This window comes from Aythya fuligula, chromosome 25, assembly GCF_009819795.1.
Source record: "Aythya fuligula isolate bAytFul2 chromosome 25, bAytFul2.pri, whole genome shotgun sequence".
Classification (NCBI taxonomy): domain Eukaryota; kingdom Metazoa; phylum Chordata; class Aves; order Anseriformes; family Anatidae; genus Aythya; species Aythya fuligula.
The window spans coordinates 3,151,025-3,166,718 of NC_045583.1; the positions used below are offsets into that span (position 1 = coordinate 3,151,025).

Below are 15,694 nucleotides of genomic sequence, written 5' to 3' on the forward strand. Positions count from 1 at the left end.
CCCCCCCCTCCTTCAGCAGTGGTCCCCGTTGATGACGTAATTGCCGCCCCCCCCCCCCCCAGTGCTCCCAGTGATGGGGTGCTGGGGTGAGGTCCTCCCAGTATAAGCAGCCCCAGTTCCAGTCCTGCCCAGTGTTCCCAGTAACAACAGGCTCTAGGATGGCTGCCTCCCCCCAAGCACTCCCAGTAACAGGGGCTTGAGGCAACTGGTCTCCCCAGCGCTCCCAGTAACGAGGGAGTCTGGGGTAACTGCCCCCCCCCCAAGCACTCCCAGTAACAGTGCCCTGAGGTAACTGGCCACCCCAGTCCTCCCAGTAATGAGGGGCTCTGGGGTAACTGTCCCCCCTAAGTACTCCCAGTAACAGTGTCTTAAGGTAACCGGCCACCCCAGTCCTCCCAGTAACGAGAGCATCTGGGATGGCTGCCCCAACCCCAGTGCTCCCAGTAAGAAGGGAGCTGCCCCCAGCCCTCCAGTCATGAGGTACGAGGACCTCTGAGGTGACACCACCCCCCAGTCCTCCCAGTAATGAGGGCCTCTGGAGTGCTAACCCCCACACCAGTCCTCCCAGTATCAAGGATCTCTGGGCAAACTGGTCTTCCCAGTACAAATGGCCTCTGTGCTGATAGCCCCCACCCCAGCTCCAGCCCTGCCCAGTCCTCCCCATAACGATAACCCCTGGGGTACCCACCCCCCAGTAACCAGTCCCTTGTCCCCCCAGCCCTGCGGGGTGCCCCACAACCAGGGCCTCCCCTGGCCCCATCCCACTGTGACCCCAACCCCGGGGGTCCCCCAGCACCTCAGGGGGGGCTCGGCCCCATGTGGCACAACACCACCGCCCCCATTTCTTTTAGGGCCGCGCTAAATCCTCGGCGCTTGGCGATGCCACCTCGTGGGGAGGACCCCACAAAGGTGTTTGGGATTCCACTAAGCAGGGTGGGGGGGGGTCCCCATGCTCTGCCCCCCAAATTTAGGGTGGTTGGGGCAGGGCCGCGCTCAGTGTGTGGCTCAAGCCCTTGGTGCTGCCCAGGCAGGCACCGCATGGCCCCCAGCATCTTTCTGTCGGAGTTTCCTCAAATACCTTATTACCCTAAAACGCTCTATTTTATCAGCAGAGAGCGGATCTGACAATCGAGTTTTGATTTTCCCTGACAGAAAAGGTCATTCCTTGACACACACAAAAAAAAAAAAAAAAAAAACACGATTCCTAATCGCATTCCTCTATTTTTGGAGCAGTTGATACAACCAGATCCCGAGGCTGATGGCTTTACCTACCTCCTCGGTTGCTTGGACACTCGAAAAATGTTTTTCTTTGGGCTATGCGATTCGTCATCGTTATGTGGGAACTGTATTAAAGCGGTATTTTTAAGAAGCAGCCCTCTTACTGGTGTGGAAAACAGAGGAGGTTTCACCCACCGAGGTGGCTGCTTCCAGGTCTGGCCGTGGATCCCGCAGGCTGGTGACACCGGTGGCATTTATCTTCTGGGATCTTCCCCCAAAATTAGCTGGTAAAACCACCAAAAATGGGCTCTGGGAGTCCGTGAGGTGGAGAAACCGCCACGTCCTGAGTGGGGCACCCTAAGGTGCTCTGGGTGTGGTGACCCCACAAGGTAGCGAGCACTCACCTGGGCTTTAAGAGGCCCCAAATTAATTGCTCACCTGCTAACGAAGCATGGCACTGCGTTAATCACCACCCTTCGCTCCTGGGGGGGGTTATGGGGCACCCAGGGCTCAGCTGCCCTCCTGGGGGGGGGCACCCCACAGCCTTGCTGCTGCCCCGGGTGAGGACATGGGGGACCCTTCCCACCCTGGGGCTGCTGCCTTCAAAGGGGCTCAAGATCCCTTAGGGGGAAAACTGCCCCCCCAAGGGCATTTTTTGCCCCATGGGGGGTGGGTTTTACCCCCCAGGAAGGATTTTACCCCCCCCAGGAAGGATTTCACCCCCTGGGAAGGCTCCTGCAGCCCCAAGCAGGCTCCTAACCCCACGCCCCATCTCGCCCCTCCCCGAGTCCCCAACCCCAAATCCTTGCACCCCCCTCCCCAAAATCTTTTCCCACCCCCCCTCGGGTACCCATTGGGGGGCGTGGCCAAAGCAGGGGCGTGGCCGGTGGGGGCGTGGCCAGGCGGGGAGGGCGACGCAGGGGCGGGCGGCGGCGGCGGCGGCGGCTTCCAGCGGCTTCGGCGGCCGGTGAGTGCGGGCGGGGCCGGATGCTGAGCCCCCCCCCAGGGATGCTGAGACCCCCCCATGGATGCTGAGCCCCCTCCCGGGATGCTGAGACCCTCCCCGGCTCGGCCAGGGGATGCTCAGCCCCCGTCGCCCCTCCTAGGAGGGCTCGGCAGGGGATGCTGCTGCGCCCCCCCCCCATCTCCCCGTGCCGCTCCCCTCGCGGTTTGGGGGGGTTTCTTTAGCCCCAAAGGATGCTCCGTGCCCCCCCCTTGTCCCCTCTTTTGGGGCTTGCCGCTCCGCGGTGGGGTTGGGGTGAGGATGCTGTGCCATGCAGGGATGCGCTGCCCCCCCCCCTCGTTCCCTTAGGGCAACGGGGGAGGGGGTGCTGCGAGCTGGGGGTGCTTTTTGCTCCCCGGGGGGGGCCCTGAGTCAGGGATGTGCTGAATGAGCCCCGTTTCCCTTGGGTAGGGTCTGAGTGGGGGGCTGGCATCTCTCCCCCCACCCTCTCCCCAGGCTGGGCTGTCGCCCCGAAGCATGAGCCGAGGGGTTTGGTGGATATGCCCCCCCCGTATCATGGACCCTTGGCTAGGGTCTGCCCCATTCCGCATGGACAGGAGGGATTTAGGGTGGCCGCATCTCCCCCTGCGGCTGCAGGGCGAGGGGGGCTGCGATTGCTGTAGCCCAGGAGTGGTTACAGGGAGGGGGGTTCCCTGCTTTCCAGCCTCTCTCTGCCCCAAGCAGCTCCCCGGTGTGGTCCCAAACCGCCCCTTTTTACCCCCTCTATGCTCCCACCTTATGGGGTGGCATCCTGATGGGATCGCTCCTTACCCGTGGCCTTCTGCTCCTCCGCTTTCCCAGCCTCCTGCCTCCCTCAGCACCGTCTCCAGCCCACGAGCATCCACCCAGGGCCAAGCTCGGGGCTGGAGCAGCCCCTTGAGCATCCTCCCTGCGAGCATCTGCCTTGCACCGAGCCCCGGGAGCGCATGGGGATGCTTGCAAAGAGGATGCTCACGGGGCTGGTGCTGCCCAGAGCTCAGCATCGGCTGGGTTATCACCGAGCCCCGGGGCTGGATGGGTCCAGCGAGCAGCCAGCAGCCAGCCTGGCCCCTTCCAGCTGTGCTCGCTCTGCTTCCCATCCTCCTGTCGGCCGTGGAGAGCTGCCTCCAGACACCGTGATTTCCTCCTGAACAACACCAGCCCTTCGGGGGCTTGTTTATCCCGCAAATTGCATCATTATCCCAGCAATTGGCTTAGGGAGCTGGGTTTCGTTAAAGCCCTGCAAAACCTTACAGGGTTTTGGCCCCTGTTTTGGCCAAGTCGGTGCTGGCAAAATATTCGCTGAAGCTTATTTGGCAGCATTTGCTCGTGCGCTGGGTCGGGGTTCTCCTGCTGGGTTCGGTGCCACCGCATCGTGAGCTGGAGGTCGGTACCTGGCTGAATGGGTCTGGGTGCCTCGAGGGCTTGGTTGCGCCACTGCCCGGGCTTTTGAGGAGATGGAAATTTGGTGTCTTGGTAGCTCTGATGTTCTGGGAGGTGCAGGTGTCTCGCTGGAGGATGCCACGATGTGTTGGTCCCCGTGGGCATCGCAGGAGGGTGCTGACTGGGAAATGGGACCGATGTCTGTGAGCTTCCATGGGGATTTGTCAGGGAGCCATGAGCAGAGGTGGCTGGTGCTCAGATGCATGAGTGACTCTCCAGCTTTTTTTCTCCTGCCTCTCTCCATGAGACAGAGCTGCCTGGCCTGGAGCTTGCCCAGGATCCCAGCCACCAGCTGGAGGATGGCAGGGAGCCCCCAAACCGGCCAGTTCCAAGGCACGGGTGGTGGGACTGGTGGTTGGATTGATTGGATCTGGCTTTCTGGGTGGCTGGGTCAGCTGTAGCTTGGCAGATGTGGGATTAAACAGCTCGTCCGTCTCTGTGTGACTTTTCTGGCTTTGTAGTGAGCACAGGCGGGTCCCGCTCCGCGCTGGGGCTTGGTCTGGCTGCGCCTCGGCGCTCACCAGCAGCTGAAGTGCAGATGCTGGGGGTTGAGCCTGCTGGAGCTTTGGGTCCCTGTCCATTGTCAGTCTTCTCAGGAGGTGCATGGAGTAGAAAACACCCTGAAAAAGTCCACGTCTGTGTGTTTCGAGGGGCTGTAGTGCAAGCCTTGCCCTTTCTGGCTGACGGGGTTGGAGAGGAGGACGGTGGTGCAAGGATGAGGGGCGGGTGACAGGGCTGGGTGACACTGGGAAGAGCCTGGCACCGTGTTGGAGGTGGGAGCTGGCACCAAACCTCGGGGGACACAGCCCTGGAGCCTCGCAGGGTGCTTAACACAACCAGGGACACAACTGCAAAGGTCTCCACTCCTAGGGAAGTGGAGCAGCTTCGGTGTCAGTGCATCCACTGCCTGGGAGGTGCCATTTAATGCTGTCCAGCAGTGCAGAGAGGTACCAGATTCTTTAGCAAACCCTGAAGCCCGTATTTTACAATTAATTTTCTCCTCAAGCGTGCTTTGCTGAGTCTGAGGTTTCCCAGATGGCTCCCAAAAGTGAGCTGGGAGGTCTCCAGGCTGTTAAATGGAGGAGGTTTGGATCCTTCGCCCATCTTTTCTTCCGAGAGCGCTGCTAAATGCCACAGCCACCTCCGCTTTACAGATGCTTTGTGTGAAACGTGGGCGCCAGGCGTGGGGGGTGACGGTCAGCTGGGGCCGAGGGCGACAGCTCAGGTGTGGACTCTGCAGGTGGGTCCCAGCCGGGCTCCTGGGGGAGCTTCCAGCACTTGCAGGGACTCTCCGTGAGCGATGCCAAAAGGCTCGGAGGCGGGCGTGCGCGTGGGCGCTCTCCCACATTTGGGAAGGAGGGACAGGTCTGCACCGGGGCCCATCTGGAGCAGAAGCAGTGAAAAATGGTTCAAGAGAAAAAAATAAATTAATAAAAAGTTGTTCTGTTACAATCAGACGTTAATTCTGTTTGCACTGTGGTCCAGCAGGTTGGAATCCTTGCGGGGACGTTGCAAAGCCATCGGAATAGGTTTTATGGTGAGGGCACCCTAAGGAATGAAGTGGGTTCTCCTCTCTCTCCGTCGTTTTTGGGCAAAGCTGTGCTGGGAGCAGCCCCGCCGGGCCCTGTGCAGCACCGGGGCGCTGTGGTTTCCCTCCCACAGGTGGAGGGAGCCAGGAGCTGGGTGCCAAAACTTCTCCAAAAGACAGGGCCAGAAGTCAGCGGGGGCAGAAGGGCCTGACCCTGTCTGCTCAAAGTCACCTCTCCTTTTCCTGAATTTTCTTTCTGATGTTTTAAATCAGCTCACAGGTCGCTGTCTCCAGCGCTGTGATCCTGCAGAAACAGGCAAGGCCGGAATTTGTCTGAAATGCAGATTTATTTATTTATTTTCAGCTCCCATTTTTCAATTTCTTCCACGCTTCTCTTAGCAGGCGCAAGGAGGTACCGGCTGGGTGGCTGCCTTTAATTGCCTCAAAAAAAAAAAAAAACAACAAAAAACACAAAAACACACACACACACACAAAGAAACAGAAAACAAGTGACAGATGAGAGCTCATTTCCCTCATCCTCCTGCCCGTTGCGACGGATTTCCAGGAGAGGGCAGTTCCCGGGGCGTTTTGCTGCCTGCTGCGAGCGATGCCTCCCTTCTCTGCAGCCTCCCCAGCCTCGGGCAGCGGTGCTGAGCCCCCGGTGCTGTGTGCCAGAGGGTCACAGAGGCAGTGGCACGTCAGGAACCCCTGGGCATGGGCTCTGCTCCTCCACAGGGAGGGGAGATGCTGGCAGCGTGCGGCCGGTTTCTTTAAATAGCGAGCGCCGCGCCGCGGGGCCAGGTGATGGGGAGGGATGCTCTTCCCACCCAGCCTCATGGAGAGAGCAGCGGGGCCACGGTCAGGATGGGATGGGGCAGCTCGGGGGAGAAGGGACCTGAAGGGCTGCTCATCTGCTGGTTTAAAGCTCCATCTTCCCTGGTTTTCTTGGTAGAAATGAATCGTCTCCGTAATTAGATGGGTTTTTGCCTCCCCGTCGTTCGAGATGCGCTGCTGCGGCGCCCGGAGGGTTTGGTAGCCAAGAGGTAGGAGCTGGGCTGTGCCCTGGGTGGTCACAGCGTGGGGCAGGGGGATGTGGGGCTGCCTTCCACCCCCAAAATTTGCCTCTCCAGGAGCCTCGTGCATGCAGTGCATCCTCGGACGGAGCCTCGCCTGCCAAAGCCTGGCCCTTTGGCTGCCAGAACCGGGCAGGGCGTTTATAGCCTTGCCAAGCCGTTAACATGCGTGTCGTAAACCCGATCTGAAGCTTTTAATCATGAACTTAATAGGCTTCTCGGTGGTGGCTGGTACGATTCGCCATGCAAGACCTCGTGGTGCCAGGGGTTGCAGACAGTGAGGAGAAGGATGGGCTCATACGAATTTTACAGCCCCCCAAAATCCAGTTAATCTTCCCTGTAATCCAGTGCCTGGCAGCTGTACGAACCACATCTCAACCTCTTTCTGGCTACCTCCCTCAACTGTTTTGCAGGAAGGAGTCAGAAAAAGGTCCAGAGATTATTTTTGGCTTGGCTGATTTCTTCACACGCTGCTCAGCCAAGTTATTCTGGTCCCCGACTGTCCCACATACGCATGAGCACCTTGTGAGAGCGTGATTTGTCGGGGTGAGGATGCGAGATGACATCTGCGGAGCTCTCAAAGTACCCGGGTGGCTCGGGGTCCTGCTCTGGAGGGCTCTGCACTCTCTTTGCCTCGGTCTCTGGGGGACAGACCCAAGCCCGACCCCCCCGTGGTGTGGTGAAGCATCGTGCCTTGAAATCCCGGCACCATCCATGGGAGCACCCCAGCACGGGCTAAATGTTTCTTAGTGAGCTCCCCTGGCCAAAAGGCTTCTCTTTTGGGTACAGAACGGGTTTGTTTCATCAATGCTGCCCGAGATCCACGTGTGCCATCCAGAAAGTGGCTGGCTTTGATGGAGAGGTGAGATTTCTGTCTCCTGTTCCTCAGCGTCACAACTTGGATGCTAATCGCTAGATTATTGCCATCACTTTGGGACTGCCATTTTAAAAAAAAGAGCTTTTTTTTTTTTCTTTTTTTCTTTTGATCTTCTGCTTGCTGTTAATTTAGTTACAAGAGTTCTGTAGTGACCGTTTTTGGAGGTGGCAATCCGAGGATCTCTGCATGCAGAAACGGGTTTTGTTCCGCATGTCCTTTGCGTTTACGTGTATATAAAGATATTTTGTCTCTTAAAATGAAGCCAAAATAAGCCCCAGCATTGCTGATCACTGCATGGCTCTTCGTGAACGCTGGTGTCGCTTTCAAATCACACGTCGTCAATAAATCTAATTCTAACTGCCCTGCAGCAAATGGCATCAGCCTGCACTTTGAGATCTCTCCCACACATACTCCTGCTGCCTAAAAATACCAGCGCTTTAATTTTCAAATGACTTGGCTATTGTACAGCCACCATTTTTTATTTAAATATTGCTGCATGGCTCAGTGCAGGACATCTGTTACGCTACAGAGGGTGAAGTTCTGCTCTTGAGAGCCGGGGTTTAAATAATGCAGCAGCTCTGTCAATCCTCGGAGTAAATGAACATTTATTACTTGTGCTCGGCGCTGCCAGGTTTCTTACTCAGGGCTCTTTGGGGAAGCAGGGCCCGGGAGGGGAAAAACCCATCCCATAACGTGGCACCTCCACATTAAGCAAAATACACCCCAAAAATCGTCCCGTCACCAGAGCAAGGGGCCTGAAGGTGTTGCCACAGAAGGTGCCGTCGCTGCTGGTGACCTTCCTGGGGAAGGGCTGCCCAGGCTGTTTCCATCGCAGGACAGGGCATGAGAAAAGCGTTGCCAAAATCCCTTCCAGCCCATCCTGGGAGCATCTCGGGAGCCCTCCCAGCCCCTTGTGGCGAGGAGAGCAGAGGTGGGGGCCTGTCTGGGTGCCCTCTGATCGCTGCGTGCTCCAGGAGCTGTCAGAAAACGCGGTGCTTTGTGATTCATCCGTGCTAACCCTCCACTCGCGTGTCCCACGAGCCTGTTCCTTCCTCTGTGCGGTAAATGTGTTTAAATATTTGCGTGTCCGTGTCTGGCTTGAGGTGTGGAGAAGAGGGAAGGGGGCTGACGGCTCCGGTGCGAGCGGCTGGGGTGAACCTCGATGGGCGAACGCAGAGCCCGTGCTGGGGTTTTCATTTTGCACGGGGCTCTGGGCAGGCTGCCATGTAGTTCAGAAGCAGGCAGGCTTTTATCCCGCAGATTTCAGGCCCTTGACCTCGCTGGCCTCCTGGCAGGGCAGGGAGAGCTCGTCGAGTGAAGCTAGGAGCTGGTGGCTGTGCCGTGATCGGGGGGTGAAGCAACAAAGTGGAGAGTTGTGGGCACCTTGGTGGCACAGGCCGGGGGATTTCGGATCTGCAAAGGGTGTGGTAGATGGCAAAACTGAATTTCAGCATAGGTGAGAGGTGCTGAAGCTATAAACACAAGCGGTGCTCTGAGTAGGCGTGCTGGTTTGGGAGATTTTGGGTTGAAGGCACCAGGATTTTCCTGTCCGTGTGATAAACGAGCACGCTGCTGGGTGAGTTCATCCCTGACCTGTAATTGCAGCTTCAGTGGTGGGTGAGCATAGGCTCGAGGCTGGCTGGTAGCCACGACTCCTACACCCTGCTGCAGTAAGGTCAAGCCATGGATGCAAGCAGCTATAATTCCCTGAGTCCTGCAAAAAATAAAAATAAAAAATATATTAAAAAAAAAAGATTTTGAAGGCTGAAAAGGTGAGGAACCGAACCACCATTCCCATGGAGCTGGCAGGCATTGGCCACGTGTTTTCCTTTTCTCTCTGCTGTGAGTAGGAGGAAATCCAGCTGCTGGAGGGGCCAGGGAGGTGCTGCCACTGCCCTGTGTGGGGTCAGATTCAGGGACCCATCAGGAGCGCTGCCCTGGTCCTTCAGACCTGCTTCAGGTCCCCCGTCGCTCAGTGCCTGGACTTCTTCCAGCTTCCCTCCCCACTCCGCCGTGGGCTGTCCTGGTGGGCCCTGAAATGCCAAAGACCTGTTCTGGAGGAGGAAGCAGAAGGATCTTCCCAAGCTGCTGTGCTCGACCCGAGCTTTCTTCCCGCTCTGTCCTCCAGGGCGGGTGTGCACACGCGGAGAGCTGATGCCACGCTGTCACGGGCATCACTCCCAAAAGCGTGAGACGGTGCAGATCACCCCCGGGGGATGCAGAGCCTCCCTCTGCCCTGCTCCATCCCCATCGCCTTGGATTGAGGCCGATCCTCTGCAAAGGGCAGCTGCTGAGCACACCGGGGGGATGCCCAAAGCTTTGGCACATCTGCGAGGACTCGTGGGCGCAGGACGGGCGCTTCTCTCCCCGGGAACCAGAGCAGGCTGCCTGTGGACAGCTCCTCCAGCAGGAGGAGGAGGAGGAGGTGGTGGTGGCGGCTGCTGTGACGGCTTTGTCCTCTCCGTATCAGCCTCTGAAGGTGACGGTCTGAGTTCAAAGGAGTCCGTGCTCCGTGCGGCTGCAGCGCCCGGCGTCCTGCCCGCCTCGACCTTGCTGTGGCAGGGCGCCGCTCGCGGTTTGGCCCTGGCTCCTCGCTGCTTTCCCAGCAGCGAATATTGTTGGATTCAGAGCACCTCTGGCCATGTTGTGAATATATTACAGCGGAGCCGAGGCGAGGCTCGGAGCATGCCCGCCTGCCTCCGGCAGTTTGCCGGGTGGGAGCTTGGTGCGTGCGCCTCGGGGTCTCCGCTCGGGGGGCGTTATCCGCACACGCAGCTCGCCTGGGGAAACGGTGCCAAGCAGCGGGGAGGCTGCGGCGGGGAGGCTGAGCTGCTCCTGCCTGCAAACCTCCTCGCGGCGCTGTGCCTGAGATGCCGGGGAGGCTGGGGAGGGCTGAGCTCATCTCAGCGGCCGCGAGCAGGAGAGGGGCTTTGTGTCGGCGCTGGAAGAAGCAGAGCGGAGCGACAACGGCTCGAGCCTCCTGGGCTGGGCTGGAGCTGTCTTTGCTCCGGTGTGGGAGCTGAGAGCCCGCAATGCTGTGTGACACCCACCCAGCACAGGCTCTCCTCTCGCTGGCCTGAAAAAGCCGGGGCCACGCGGGGCCACTTGGCCTGGGCACCGGCTGCGGCTCTGCTCGGCCGTGGATGCTGCGGCTCGGCTCCTTGGGAGAGGGGACAGCCCCAGGGGTTCTTTGGGAGAGGGGACAGCCCCAGGAATTTGCAGGTGTGGGTGTCCCCACGCTGGCTGCTGCTTGTGGGGAAGCCGGAGGGGCTGCTCGATTTGCTTTTCGGCTCGTGATGCTGGCACAGGCGGGTTCTTGCTGCGCCCAGGGTGCCGCAGGTGCCCTGGGAAGGGGAGGTGGCATCCGTGAAGACAGCAGGGACCTCGCGATGTGGTGCAGAGGCAGCGTGGCCAGGGGGTGGCAAGGAGCAGGGCTGGGGTCTCTGCAAAGGGCGCTTCAAAACACGGAGGCATTTCACCGCAGCTCGGTGGGGACTCCCTGATCTGCCGTGGGTCGAGGCTGCCGCGGGGCTCCTCGGAGCTGCTGCCTGCTGCCCGCCTCACTGGCACGGCCCCTGGGCTCCCCGTGGTCCTCACATTTCTCCCCTCGTGCACCTCCAGCAGCCAGCCCCCTGCCGGAGTCACTAGGGCAGCTTTTGGGGGGCCGCAGAGCCCTTCTCAGCTGCTTCCTCCCCGTCTCGCTGCTTCTCCAGCTGCTCGGCTTCCCGTCGTATCCCTGCTCTCATCACCCATCGTTTCGCTGTAGATAAAGGCTTTTTAATAACATCTGACATTTCAGACATCATTTCCTCTCTTCCACTCCAATTTTCTTCCTGTTCTTCATAACTAGGGAGCCTTTCTTTGTCCTCAGCCAGAGGGGAGGTGTCCGCTATTGCCGCTGTTATCATATTCCAGGAGGCTTGATCGGGTTAATGAATATCCTTCTCTCTTTCTCTTTTGTGTCGCTTCCACTCCCATCTTCTTTAGCCCACTTTCTTAAGGAAATGAAGCTGACGGCTTTGCGTTGTTACAGCCTTTTCTCTCGCTCTCGGATGTGATGATCTCTCCTAGCAGATTTGATGGGGTGGAGAGCTCCAAAACGCCCCGTGGCTTGTGAGCGCTGGCGGGGAGGACAGCCCAAGGCGATGCCTGGGGTCTCTCCCCAGCCCTGTGAGCTGGGAAGCGGGCTGCTGAGCTGGGCTATTTTTGCTGCCCGCCTGCTTTCCTTGCGTTCAGGCAGAGAGCTGGAGGAGGAGGAGGAGGAGGAGGAGGAGGAGGAGGAGGAGGGCTGCTCCAGCCTCGCAAGTGGGGCGCTTGCATTTTTTTTTCCTTTCTGAGAGCCCCTGGCTGCGTTTCCAGCCACAGACGTTGCGTGGCTGCTCTCGAGGGCTCCTCCTGCAGCGGCAGGAGCTGCAGCTGGTTTAAGCTCGTGGTGTGCCGGAGCGGGAGCTGCAGCGACAGAGGAGTCAGCAGAGATTTCCCACCGCGGCCCCTGCTCCCATCGCAGCGGGGAGAGGCGGCAGCGCTCTTCCAGCAGCTGCAGCGAAATCTGCTCCCCTGGCTGCAGCGTGGGGATTGCAGCACGACCAGCGAGGGAAATGCTGGGGGTCCTGCTGTTGAAAAGGTCCCTCTCCCTGAGCTCCCTTCTCCTTGGGGCTCCCCAAACACGTGGTCCCAGCAGAGGGGATGCCCAGCAGCAGCTCTGTGTCCCACCTGCTGGAGCATCTCTTTCTCCTTCTCCCCCTTGGACTCTCCGTTGACTTGTGGGGTCACAGGGCTTGGTGGCGGCAGGACGAGAGCAGCCCTGATGCCACGGTTCTGCATCATGCAAGCACTCAGGGTGTGTTTTGAAGCCAGGCTTCTTCACCCACTGTGATGGACGAAGGGAGGAGAAGGGCTCGGCAGTGGCCCCTGCTCTTCTCTTTCCAGGAAGGGTTTTGGTTTTCCTTTGTGCTCTCTCCAGCCTCTTTTTTTTTTTTTGATGGCACTGAGATGGGCTCCGTAATTGAGGAGATCCCAGCTGAATAATCCACTGAGGAAGCTGCTAATTTGAAGACATGTCTGTAATAATTAAATCATTATCTGGAGGGAAGTAGAGAACAGATACCCAAAACGGGCCTAATTAAAATCCAAACCCAAGATGACTCGGGCCCTGGGCCAGAGCACAGCGTAGTCTGTTGGGGACGTCTTCATGTGTAATTGCTTTTCAGAATGTCGGTCCCACCAGAAAACCCATCTGTTCCCCTCCACGAGACCAGGATTGACCCAGAAGCCCTCTCCTGCCTCGTGTTCCCCAGGCCAGACGTGGCAGGAGGGTGGCCACGTGCTTCACAGGGGGCAGAGGGGATGGGGAGACCCGATTTGGGCACTCTTGGACCTCAGGAACTAAATTCTCCCATTCCTTAATAAGGATTTAGTCCTTTCAGCCCTTGGGAAAAGGCCCAGCTCCGTGTCTGCTCCGTGCATGGAAGGATTTCCTCCTCGGACCTATGGAGATGCCTCGGGGACGTGGTGTGCAGACCCAGAGGTGCCCTGAATGCTGCGCCTGCGGCTCGCCAAGCCTGAAATCCTCCAGGTCCTGCAGCAGGGCCATGCCCCTTGTGGAGGACAGCCCTCAAAAACCCCACGGGACGTTTTCAAGGTCCTGAGTGTGGGGTGAGCTCCGTCCCTCTGAGCCCCATGCGCTGGGTGGGTTTCTGTGTCGGGGAGGTGTTGGTGTCTGCCCGCACGGACCTCAGGTCCTGCTGGGGGTGTTACCACGGTGCCACACGGCGCCTGGCCTCGAATCACTGCATCACAGCAGGAAAGAGCTTGCAGCTGTCCCCTTCCAAAGCTGGGTGGGATGAATTGGGGTATTTGATCATGCAGACGAGGTCGGGAGCTCTGTCTGCCAGCTGTGCGCACCCTGAGCATTGCTCAGCCAACGTGTCCGTGTCTTGTGGCAGGGAGAGGTCCCCTCGGGTGGGCTGCAGGGAACATCCAAGCCTGGGAAAGTCAGGGCAGGGCATGGTGCTGTGGCTACTTCTGCTCGGCTGAGCATCCCTCCAGCCACTGGCATGTGTTATTTTTTCCCCCTGCGTTGCCTGGAGGGGACAGCACAGCCCTGGCATTGCGCTGGTGGCACCGTGGGTCCTGGGGACAGGCTGCTTTGGGGGGAACCATCCCTAGGCCAGTGCTGGTGGAGCTGGGCACCGGAGGATGCCCAGAATCCAAAACTGTGCCGTAAAGAAGTCAGAAACTTAAAGCTGCCTGCAAACATTGTCGCTAAACTTAGTAAAAATTGTCTTAGCTGCTGTGCCTGATGGTCGTCACTCTGTCCTGGCAGAGCTGGGAACTCCGTGTTTGTCTCCTGGCCCCTTATTTTGCCCGTTCATCCCCCTTACACCGTTCTTCCCCTTGTTCTTGTGACTCCCTCTGCATCACTCTAGGGAGTTGGCAGCGTCCCCCAAACCCACCTTATTGCTGCACCAGCCCCACGTGTGTCCTTTCAGCCCATGAGCTTTAATACTGCTTGGTTTGAACACAGAGGGTACGTGACGTTGGGTTCAGCCCCTTCCCCTCATCCCCCCTCTAGGGATTTTAAGGTCTCCTGGCCCCTGCATTTCCAAGTGTCCCCAGGAGCCTGCTCAGATGGTGGGACCAGCACGGAAACCACCGCACACGCGCCTTTTCCAACCACATTTAATAACCCGCATTTAACATCTTTAAAAGTCCCACTGAGCTGCAGACTCAGTTCCCTCCTCTCCTGGTGGTGTCCTGCAAGGATTGGCCAAATCCTGCTCTCTCCTCCTCGCTGGGATCATCTCTGCCACGAGTGCTCGGGGTTGGGCATGACATCGTGTGTGCAGGAGCCCCTCCGGGTGCTGGGGGGGGATTGCGCTTTCCGTAACGGGGCTGGATGCTTCTTGGCTGCACTTTGGGGTGGCGGATGGAGGGGTGACAATGGCATGCTTGGGGCCAGCACCCCTGCAGCCTTTTGGGGTGAGCGGGGCATGGCCGTGGGACCTCGCAGTGGGATGTGCAGGGGTCTTTGGCAGCGGGTCTGCGCCCGGGCTGCCCCGGGGAGCGGGGCTGTGCTCGCTCAGCTCTGCAGAGCTGACATTTTAAGAGGGAGCGAGTTGGAAATTGAGCTGAACTAATGCCCACTGCTGCTTTTTGTGACGATAAAAGCTCTGTTGAGAGCTCTGCCGGCACGGAGAAGCGCCGCTACCCTGGTGCAAAGCGCGACGCGCAAACCACGGCACTCCCCATGCTTTCTGGAGCAATTTTTGTGTTAGTTCCCTCAATTTGAAGCTTGTGCTGCTTTTCCAAACCCCCAAACTGGGAGAATCATGCTGGGCTGCAGCCTTTCCTCTGGCTGCTCTCTCTGCTCACACAGCCCCACGCTGAGCACCCCTGATGGGTGCAGGGCACAGGATCAAGGACAAGGCAGCCTTGGGACCGTGCCAAGCAGGTGGGCGCAGGGATCACCAGGAAAACCTTCCTACCCCTAACGGGGTATTTGGGGGTCATTAGCTGGGCTGGGGGTGCGGGTTTATGAAGAGAGATGGGAAGAAGGGGGCTGGAAGCTGGCTCTGCCAGCAGCTGGTGACATTCACACAGGCTGGTTTATTCTTCCCCATCTTCTCCAGAGCTTGGGATCTCTGGAGGGAGCTGGACTTATCTGTTATCGCTTCCTCCTGGATTCAGTCCAGGAGGAGCAAGCTCCAGCTGGAGCTTTTCCACGCTTGGGTATTTTTGAGGTGCTCTTTGTGGTTTCCCTGGTGGCTAATAAGGATTGAGCTGCCTCCGCTGTTCTCCCACAGGGCACCGACCTGGATTTCCTTCCTCAGCTCGGTTCCCAAAGCCTTTGGGAAGCCCACTTTGCTGGCACGGTGAGCCCGTGCCTGGGGACGTCTGGGGACACGCAGGGGCAGAGCCACCACCGAAATCTCCTCGCGAGAAATGAGAAAATGGAGCTTGAAAAGGCTGCAGACAAAACCCTCACGCGGCGCTGCCCGGCTGGGGCTGGCACTCGGCACTTTCCTGGCCCCTGGGGCTGGAGGCTGTGAGCCTGTGAGCTCCGTCTGTGGGTTAATTTTATTTAATGAAGAGCCCGGGTTGGAGACGTGGGCTCGCTTGCTGTGGGTTACGTGGAGGCAGACGGCGCTCGAGTGTCTGCGCCTTGCCCCCGGCCGCCTTGTAAATGTCACTGTCCTCGCATGTCCCCGCGTGGCTGCTTCTGCCTGTGTCACTTGCCATAAACCACAGGGATGCGGCACCAGGAGCTGACACCCGGCTGCCTGCACCCTCTCTGCCTCTCGGGGCACCCTTGGGTGTGCAGGAGCGAGGCCGGGGGTTTTCTGGCCTGGGCTGGGGCAGATGGGGGGTCATGGTGCAGTCCAGCTGCATCTCTGCCTGCTGCTTCCAGGGCCTGATCCTGCCCTCTCCGCTCCTCTCTCCGCTTCATCTGCTCCCTCCAAACCACGTGGGGAGATGGAATGGGTTTTTTTCCTTTCCGTGGAGCTGTCCTGGCACTGGATCTGGCCCCACCAGGCTCGGTGCGCAGTTGCACTGAGCTGAGCATCACGCCG

At 58.9% G+C, this 15,694-nt stretch overlaps 1 protein-coding gene across 3 annotated transcripts in view; it reads left to right on the forward strand.

Moving 5' to 3' along the window:
- Positions 1–2,158: 2,158 nt before the first annotated feature.
- PPFIA4 (PTPRF interacting protein alpha 4) overlaps positions 2,159–15,694 on the forward strand; it is a 47,753-nt gene continuing 34,217 nt past the window's right edge. For all 3 annotated transcript variants that reach the window (XM_032203153.1, XM_032203154.1, XM_032203155.1), the window contains exon 1: positions 2,159–2,185. The gene's annotated coding sequence lies outside the window, so the exon portion shown is untranslated. The remainder of the gene's footprint in view (positions 2,186–15,694) is intronic.